The sequence below is a fragment of the Parus major genome, chromosome 14 (assembly GCF_001522545.3).
Source record: "Parus major isolate Abel chromosome 14, Parus_major1.1, whole genome shotgun sequence".
NCBI classification, from domain to species: domain Eukaryota; kingdom Metazoa; phylum Chordata; class Aves; order Passeriformes; family Paridae; genus Parus; species Parus major.
In genome coordinates, this window is record NC_031783.1 from 5,506,155 (window position 1) to 5,516,037 (window position 9,883).

Here is a 9,883-nt window from a genome sequence, read left to right on the forward strand (position 1 = left end):
TCAGTGGTGATGCAGTGAAGATGAAGCTGAGCTGGTCAGAGAGGATTCAGGTCCTGCCTCTCGTCCCAGGCTGGCTCCTGGCTTTTACCTGACAGCTGCTTGTGTGACGTGTAGGAGCAGTGTGCCCTGCCCCAGGGCACTTCTCCCTGAAGGATGCACTGCCTGCTAAGCCACCCACCTGTGCTTCCTCAAATATCTGCCCTGGGAATCTCCTTTGCCCTTTGGGTCCATGATTTCATGTCCTACAAATGTTCATTTGCTTTGGTCCATGGCAGCAAAGCATTGATGTGATGAGCAGCTCCCAGCTTCCAGAGAGCCTGGCTTGGGAGGTTTGGGTTGAAGCTGGGGGAGGAAGAGGAGCTGTGAAGGAGTTGTGCTGCTTCCCGTGCTGCTGCACCAGCTGAGTCACAAAGGATGGATGCTGATGCCATCTCCCCCTCCTGCAGCTATGATTTAAAATAAAGCAGTAACAAATGCTGTTGCTGCATCCTGGGCATGATTTGAGCTGGGGTTAGGTTGCAGCCAGCTTGTAGCTACTCCAGCTGATGTGCAAGGAAGGCAATATGAGAACAAAGTGAGAGCTGGGGCTGAGGGGAGAGAGGGTCTGTCATAGCCAGTTCCTGGGGCATCAGTCCTGAGCAGTCAGCTCAGGCTTGGCTGGAGTCAGTCACATTTACTGTCACTGTAAATGTGACCAAAGCATCAAGGTTACAGCACTATAATGCCTGCTGATGGCTTTAGCAAGTGAGATAAATCTCATTTTGACTGCACACAGCTATCTGTGTGTATATACATATATATATGTGCATGTAGGAGTAGCTATAGGAAAGCATGAACATACAACGAGAACAGATTTTGTATGTATATATATATACATACAAAATCATTACAGGCTCTCTTTTCATCAGAAAAGAAGGCACACACAGAGACCCAGAACTCAAGTAAACCAAGTCTTTAGGCAAGAACAGAGGAAAACAGAATCTGGAAGGGAACCCACAAAATAATTAAACATCCATTCTAAAGCCATGGAAGCCAGCTCAATTCATTAAACACATATGGCTGGCACTAACCCAGCAGTGCAGGCATAGACAGAGGAGAGGCACAACTGGTTTATGTAGAGACAATAAACACAGAAACACAGCTAACACAATAAACACAGAAAGCCACTATCCAAGAGGCAGCCCAGTCCTGCCAGCAGTGCCAGGGTTAGTGACATTTTCTGTTTCAAGCACTCAGGGAATCTCACAAGAGAGAGCCTAATCAGCTGAGTGTAAATCCTCCAGATAACAAACAAGGTAAAGATATAAATCTGGCCCTGCTGTCCTACTCTGCTGGCAGAGCTCTCATTGGGAAATCTTTTTCTTTCAGTCTAAATTGGTCTAAGTGGAGCTGCATTGCTAAAGGATTACCATGGAGAAGAAACTATTTCCAAACTGACAAAACTGTGGAATTGGTTCAACAGAGAGAGCTGATTCAATTTTGCCTTAACTCCAGGATCCTTCTTGGAGGCCTGGCTGCCCAAGAGTGCAACACCTCACTCTGCTGTAGCTGTGTCTGAGGGCACAGCTGGGATGCTCAGCCACCCTCTCATCATAGCACAGCTACATTCAGACTCCTGAGAGGTTTAATTCATTAATTTAATGTTTATTTTCTGTCTGTCTTCACTACAGCCACCCTTAGGACATCTTTAGGTTTTGTGGAAGTCCCTGGCTCTCCCCCCTTGCTGGATACCTTTGGCAGTACCAGAGGTTGCTATTTACTGCTATTCCTTCAGAAGACCTGCCCATGCAAATAGTGCATAAAATGATAAAAGATTCAGTAAGCTTTCAGAAAGAGAACATTATTCATCTGCTCAGAAACATCTGGACATTTCAGGAGTCCTCCTAAATTTATGGAGTCTACTCAACAAACCTAAGATTTTACTCAGGGGTAAATAAGCCATTCTGGGGGCTTTGCCAGGCATTTTCTCTCCCTCTCCTGTCTCTGCACACTATGAATAATGCATCTCTCCAGCTCACAAGCCAGCAGCATTAGCCCCTTGCTTCTTTTCAGATATTTTTAGGAGCTGCTGCTCCCTGCTCCCGGTGCCAGAGGGGCTGAAGGTGATGGGTGCCCACAGCCCAGCAGGACACAGACCCAACATCCCAGCTCTGATCTGCACTGGGGAAGGGGCTCAGCCCCCCAGGCAAGAACCTTGGGCTGCCAAAAATAGGCCAGCTGTGCTGCTTGCCCAGGAGCTGCTGCTGCCTGCACGAGGTCAGCCATGGAAATGCTGCAGCCCGAAATGTAGGACACTGGCCGGGGAGGAAGTTTTTCTTATTTAAGACTACTGTTGTCAGGAGAGAAACTGAAATCACAGCCCATCTGAGGAGAGGTCAAGAGCTGAGCCAAACCTCCTGGAACAAGAGGAGGTTGGAAATATATGCCAGGATCTAGAGCAGCTCTATAAACATTTCCCAACATGAAAAGAGGAGGAAGAAATAAAAAGAAAATGACTATTTGAATCCCTTTTCTAAATAATTCCTCCAAGAAAGAATCCCCAAAAACTTTGGGCAGTCAACACTTCTTACAGCTCAGAGCTGCCCCAACTCAACACAGCTCAACTCAAGCCCTGCCCTTCTTCTGGCTTTTCCAATGCAGGAAAACAAATAATAAACCCACTAGGGTTTTAAGAAGTGCTCAGAACTGCCTCTACTTTGTTATCATTGCTAGGATTAGAGTTTCTTTAAAGCCCACTGCTTCTGAAAAACCTCCCTCTGCTTTATGTATTGTACAAGTGACCCAAGCCTTACTCTGTAAGAAAAGCAGTCCCTGGGAAGATTAAAGCAGCTGGGATCTGGAAAAGGAGAAATTTTCTCATTATTTATGTTGCAGTGTTGAGACACAGGATACAGACACGTTAATATATTTCTTTATGAGTTGTTATTTGCAATGAGGGACAAAAACACAGGGAGTCTTCTCCTGTCATATTGCCTTTGCTTTGCTGTGAATACCATCTAAACCCACATAGTGATTAACAGACTGCATGGGTTTAACTGGTAATTATACATATTATTTGCATAGTACACTTCAGCCCATGTTTATTGTTCTTGCTTTCAATATTTACTTCCAGTAGAGACAGTAGGTAATTAGTTTCATAAAACTTGTGTCTGAACATATTAAATTACAATGGATCAAGAAATACTGAATTCAGCTTTGAGTTTAAGCATTTTTAAAGCCAAAATGCCAATGTGTCTTTTAAGAGCCAGTCAGCCCTCATTAAGGGCTAACTCACTTTCCTGAGCTCTGCTTGCTCACGGCTTCAGCTCTGGTTCCTGCCCGTCACAAGCGATGTCCTTTCAGCAGTGTGAGGCTGTGAGAGCCTGGCACAGGGAGCAGGGTTGAACATCCTACCATTCCTGTTAGCTTGTGCCCTTCTCTGTGCACTTACTGAGAGGATTTGCTTTCCAAGTCCTGACCTAGACTAGAACATGATTTTTCTGAAGTGCATGAGTGTTCGGTCAGTCCCGTCTTTGAGCACGAGGACACGGGTGAGGCTGCAGGGATGTCTCCCTTCACTTAGGGTTAAGTGATGCACTATGGTGGCAGTGGTGCATCAGGAGGTTTGATACATTCCTTTGCTGCAGCACAAGTGAGCTCATGTGTTAGAGCAGCAGGTTTTGAGAGGTATCAGAGGTTCCAGGCAGCCTTGCAGGCAGCTCAGCAGGTTGGCACAGGCTACCTCACTGCTGCCTATTGCAGCTGCCATGCACACCCTGGGCTCTTCTTCCACACTAGATCCCTCAGCCTAATGTGTTTTACCTTTCTGATGACTGGGAGTTATGGTGGGGGACAGCACACCTTCCTTTGAATGAAGCTCTCATTTTTAGAAAGAAGAAAGGGGATTATTGTGCTTCCATAAGAAATGGACATGCCTGCTCTCTTACCCATCCTTGACAGGTAGATAAAAAGACTGATAGATGATATTCAACAGTTGTTTGCCACTTGGGACCATAAGCATTTCCCCTTGGGAAGTTAGAATGTGTTTTAGCAGCTGTGAAGATGGATAACAATTCTCTGGGGAGAGCAACTTTCAGGCATTCCCTGGCTGTTAATAAAACACCTCTTCCCAAATCTCTCCCACAGCCACTACTGATGCTCAGGCAGCCCTTGCTGCAGATTCAGGTTAAATCACCTTTGAAAGGCTGGTACTGCAGTATCTCAATGTCACTGGCACTTTTGTATCATATGCTTTACATCAATCCAGCATTTTGTTGGTCTTCCCCCAGCAAACAGTTTTATGAGAAGGGTTTGTCATTTGCAGACTCAAAACAGCGCAAATTCTTCCACTGCAGTGCAAGTATCTTCTTTAGAAACACACTGAGTTTATTTTCAAGATACATGGGTGGTGGGGGAGAGGAACAGACTAATGTTCTGTTGCCTGTACAAGACTCCTCGGTTTTCCTGCCTGATTTGGTTTGGTTCTGTCTTATTGGTATTTTGTTTAGTTGAAAAGTGTTTTTTCAGAGGAGGGGAGATGTGGGTGCACTGATGCACCCATGTTTCACTTGTAGAAACCAGCAGATGCTTTTGAATCCCAGAAGAAGGAAGGCAGCATGGCAAATTCAAACTGGAAAATATTCTTACTGAGCAACAGCTAGAAAAAAAAATTGAGTAGTATTCAGGCTTGCAGCTAAAGAAAGTTTTCTAATCGCATTGTCCTTTTAGGCAGGTTTATATAATATCAGTCCAGACTACAGCAAAGTTATAATAAGTTTAAAAAAATAAAAAAATAAAAAGTGGGAAGGAATTAAGTGGATTCTCAGAGATGCCATGCCTGAGTGGGTTATAAACTTTCAGAAGTTGTGTTTCTCCATTATGGCCAATGGAAAGATGTCATCAAAAGCAAAGGAAGTAGATTCCTGCAACAAGCAAGCCTGTTTCAGAAGATAAGGATAAGCTTATTTCATAAACATTTGCCCTAGGAGGACGGTGGAGCAGAGTGAAGTCCTGAAATGATAAGGGACCACTGATTTTATACATGCCTGTCATCAAAACTGAAAACAGTTTATAGGTCTACCTGTTCAAAAAAGAATCCAATGCTTACATATACAAGGGTTACCAGGCTTTATTGAAAAATCTTCCTGAACCCAAGAGGATTTATTTTCCTGCTCATTATAACACCAACACAGAAGATACCATGAGAGTAAAAGTCCCGAGAAATTACTTTCAGGGGGAAGTAAATAGAAAGTTTGAGTTTGCTATGAGCAGGACAAAGTTGCTGCACAGAAGAGGAGTGGAAAGTGAACCCCAGGGGCTTTTTTTAGAGGGAGGAAAAGGCAGGTAGAGCAAAATAAAAATCCACATATGACTTGTTAAACCACAAGCACAATCTTTGTATTTTTTAGCCTTGTATAAATTCAAGTCTCTGCTTTCCATAGAATAGAACACAGCAAGGGATTTGCATCTTTTCTTGCTTAAATTTTTTTCTTTTGAAAAGTCTATGACTCCTTATTTTTGTCTCTTGGAATTTTGGATGTTTGCAAACTTGAAAGTATTATGATTAAGGGTTAAGATGAGTACATGCACAGTGCTGTTTTTTCCTTTTTGTTTTAAATTAAAATAAAAATCTCTCATAAGCTGTAGGTGCTCTGTGGCCTGTCCCCATTGCTCCAGCAGTTCTAGCCCTCCTTGCACTCTGCTGACCTCTTACATTCGCTGCTACCTGCTCATAGGTATTATGAAGACTAAAAGGTTATGGTGAGAGGAAATATTGCTGATTAGCTGGTTTTAAAATTGCATTTCTGTGTTTGTTCAATGAATATAAACTTCTAGTTTATCTTCTCTACACTAGTAGGTCCTTCTGTCATTCCCCACTATTCCCCAATAAACACCATATCTGAAGGTATTTCCTCAGAAGCTCAGACGTCCCTTGTGCCTCTTGGCAGGAGGAAGGCAGAGAGGACCAGTTATGTGTCTGGATGGGTCACCACCCTACATTTCTTTAAGCTACTTACCATCTAACAAGTTACATGACTCTTTTGGCATGCCAGAGCAAAGCTTTTCAGTGATCAAGAAAAACCACTTTGGGGGAGAATGTTAATACTACTCTGCCCTTGATAAGATGGTGACTGGCAGCATATAAATACCCCTGACAGGATGACAGAAATCGCTCTTCTATATTTACCAGGAGCCCTGGGCCAACATGCACAGTGGTGGGAGCCCATCTGCTCTGTTCAGTCACTTTATCAACACACTACTACTTAACAGCTGAGGCTTTTGTAATGTATTTTTTTTTAGCTTGGTGTGTGCAGGGAGCAGGAGTGTCTTTAACAGCAGTGCGATAAAAGCAAAATAAATCATAAAGGTGAATTGTAAATTGAAAGGTCTGGTGATTCTTCTGATGAATCATATAAAGGAACAAATTAATTTTGACATTACTTGACCACTTAGATTTCCTGCTATGAGCCTGACATCATTAGCTCTGTGTTAATGAGTCCTTCCAGTGCACACAGCAAAGACTGGCAGGGAGAAGTATGTGGGGCTTGGGCAGCTCCTGGTTTGGGGGCTCAGGCTTCTCACTAGGGAATGGAGAGGGTTTTGGTCAGCACTGGGGGAAGCTCCAGAGAGCACCATGAAAATCCACCTACTCTGGATCCAGTTCCTCTGGATGCACACTGCCTAGAGGGGTGGGAGTGGCAGGAGATAGGGTAAGGGTTAGGGCTAGAGATAGGGTTAGGGTTAGAGTTTTGGTTAGGTTTAAGGTTAAGTTTAGAGTTAGGGTTAGGTTTAGGGTTAGGATTAGGGTTAGGGTTGGAGTTAGTGTTAGGGTTGGGGTTCGATTTTGCTTTAGGGTTAGGGTTATTAGGTTTAGGATTAGGGGTTAGGATTAGGTTTATGTCTCTGTGTGACTTTATGATGCTGTTTCCTGTATCATGTGCTGTGTGCACAGACATTAGTCTGGCATCCTGAAGTTTGAGCTGGGGAGGGAGCTGGAAGAATTCCTCAGTGTGTAATATGTGTGCCACGCTCACAGACTCCCCCGGGTTCCCTTTGCTGTCTAACACATGTAAAGGGGCTCCATCTTTACCTTTTATCTATCTTCTTGTTCTTTAGGTGAAGCAAAGATTTTTTTATGTGGAGTCTCATTTTTTCTTTTATAACTTTTTATCTTTTCTCCAGTCTGGAAAACCATACTATCATTGGTAGCCCTGCAGCCCGGCCCGAGGGGAGGCTGTGGGTCACAGCATCCCATGTTTTGGGTCTTGGAGGAAGCCAAGCCACATCCTCAGAAAGGACTCTGAATCTGCCAGCTTTGTCTCTCCACAATGAGAAGGTTTATTATCTAACATTTTTCATTCCTTTTCGTACCTGCAAGCACCCTGCTTGTTACATAAATAATCTTTTTTTTCATTTTCCTCCAAAGTTTTTTTCAAACCTGTGAGAAAAAAAGCTGCCAAAACCATCTACTATTAAAAGACACATTCACTTCAGAACAATTCCTCCTAATTTATCCAAAACCAACACAGTTCAGTAAAATAACACCTTTCCACAATGAATCGTAGGTGCAAGGGAACAAGTCCTGAACAGCAATATTTTTCAGCCTACAGACAAATAAGTGCTTTCTAAGGCTTGGATCCCATTGCAGTGCTTGATGTTTCTGCTCACAGCACTTCGGATTGGGTTTATAATTTTCATTTCTACTTACCAGAAGTTAATGAACACTATATAGTTGAGCACCTGCCTTTCCCAGCCTTTTGGCTTTATTTCCCGTGACACAGTCTCATTTTTGTTTTGGGTATTTGCTCACATAAACATTTCTCTCCCACTTCTGGAAATGTGACTTTTTTATATCACATTCAAAATCAGCCACTGGAGCACTGGAGAGAATGGCTGGGATCCTTTTCTCCTGGATTCAGGGAAGGCCTGAATTCTCATAAAACTACCTTATACCTAAGTTTGAAATGCAGGTCCCATGTCAGCATTTATTTCTGTCAAAAACTTTACTGGAAGGCATTGCCTGTGTGTGTCCAATGAGAAAATGCAGACTCCTCTTCCACTGTCAGACCAAACCTCTCAGACATTTCTGCCTATCAACACCTCAAATGCAGGAAGGCCCTACATGCTTCACTTCAAGCAGATGTCTACATTCACTGCTGTCTATTGAGGAATTTAAGTTTTCTTCTATGAACAGAGCAGGACATTATTAAAAAAAATAAATAATTGCACTCAAAGAACCCATATTTTACAGTCTGTGTAGCTTTGTGAGAACCTGGAAGTTTTTCTCTACAAGCAGAGCACCAGAATGGACCAACACCAGAAATGAGTCTTTTGTCCTTGCCATAAGGGCAGTGGCATCTCCCCATCCAAATGTTTTGTATTAAATCCAAATACAGGAGGCATAAACAGGTTGTAAAAAGGCAGCTGCTCTAAAAGCCCATCTCCCCAAAGATAGTCTGTGAAATATATGTGAATTCATAATGTCTGAGCAGTCTCAGCTGAATTAAAACTGAAAAGAGGACCATAGCAGCAAAATATAATTTCAGAATTCAAGCTAGCCAAATGAGGTAATTCAAGGTTTAAGTGGTACTTTATGTTCTTAACATTTTCCACAGCACCTTTTGAAAACACCAAGGTGAAATAATCATTGTTGCAGAACCACAGATCTCTCTCAGGGAAATTGTTTCATTCAGTGCAAAATGCAGGTCTATCTGAGTATTTGTGTAAAGCTGAGGCTTTTTCCCCCCCTTTGTAAGACTGTAAAAAAAAGTGTTGCTGGATGAGTCTGTAAGCAACAGAAATATTATTTTTTTTTATATTTCCAACAGAAATATATTTAAAAATGAAAAATGTATGAACATGTAATCATCTTAAATTTATGTTCTTTAAAATTCAAAATCCCAAACAACAACATTATCAATGAGATGTTATCACTGCTCCCCATTTGTATGCTTTCTGGAAATTCATTTACTGGAATTAGCTGGGTTAGAGTTTGACAGAATAAGCTGGAATATACTTTGATTTCTATAAAAATGCCTACAGAAATTATGCAAGAGCAGTTAATTTGTGGTTCAATTGTCCAATCTACATAAAGCCTTTGATGGCAAAAGAGGGTGGAGGTAGAAGGAGAATCTAATTAACTAATTTTCCAATCTGTCTCTGGTAAACTTATGCACCAAACCCAGAGAATTGTGATATGGTTCTACATCAACTGTTAACTCATCACAGCAGTTCTGTTCCAGGGTAAATGATTTTAATTAGCTGACACAAACTTTTCCCCCAATTCATCACACTCAGGTTCCACATGCCCTGAGCTTTCACTGAGGTTTCTTAAAGATGAGAATGATTATCTCCAGTGAGAGGTTTCATTTATCTCTCAGGCTGGTCCCTTTGAAGCAGCAGCAGCAGCAGCAGCAGCAGCAGGGCCCTGCACACAGTGTACGTGTGAAAACACCAGCCCTGAGTGCAGGGACATCACCAGAGCCTGCTTAAAGGGAGACCTTGGGAATTCAGTCCTTGCCAAAACTTCTCCTAAGTGTAAAATACGTCTGTTAAACACAAGATATGTTGGAAGAAACCCCATGAGCATGAAGGCAGTTTTCTGTGTGCTAGGTGAGCCCCAGGTGAGCAGAGCAGCAGGGGAGGGGAGCACTGGAGCTGCTCTGGAGCTGGCAGTGGAGCAGCACTGGAGCTGGAAATAGAGCTGGAAATGGAGCTGGAAATGGAGCTGGAAATGGAGCTGGAAATGGAGCTGGAAATGGAGCTGCACTGGAGCTGGAAATGGAGCTGCACTGGAGCTGGAAATGGAACTGGAAATAGAGCTGGAAATGGAGCTGGAAATAGAGCTGGAAATGGAGCTGCAGTGGAGCTGGAAATGGAGCTGGAAATAGAGCTGGAAATGGAG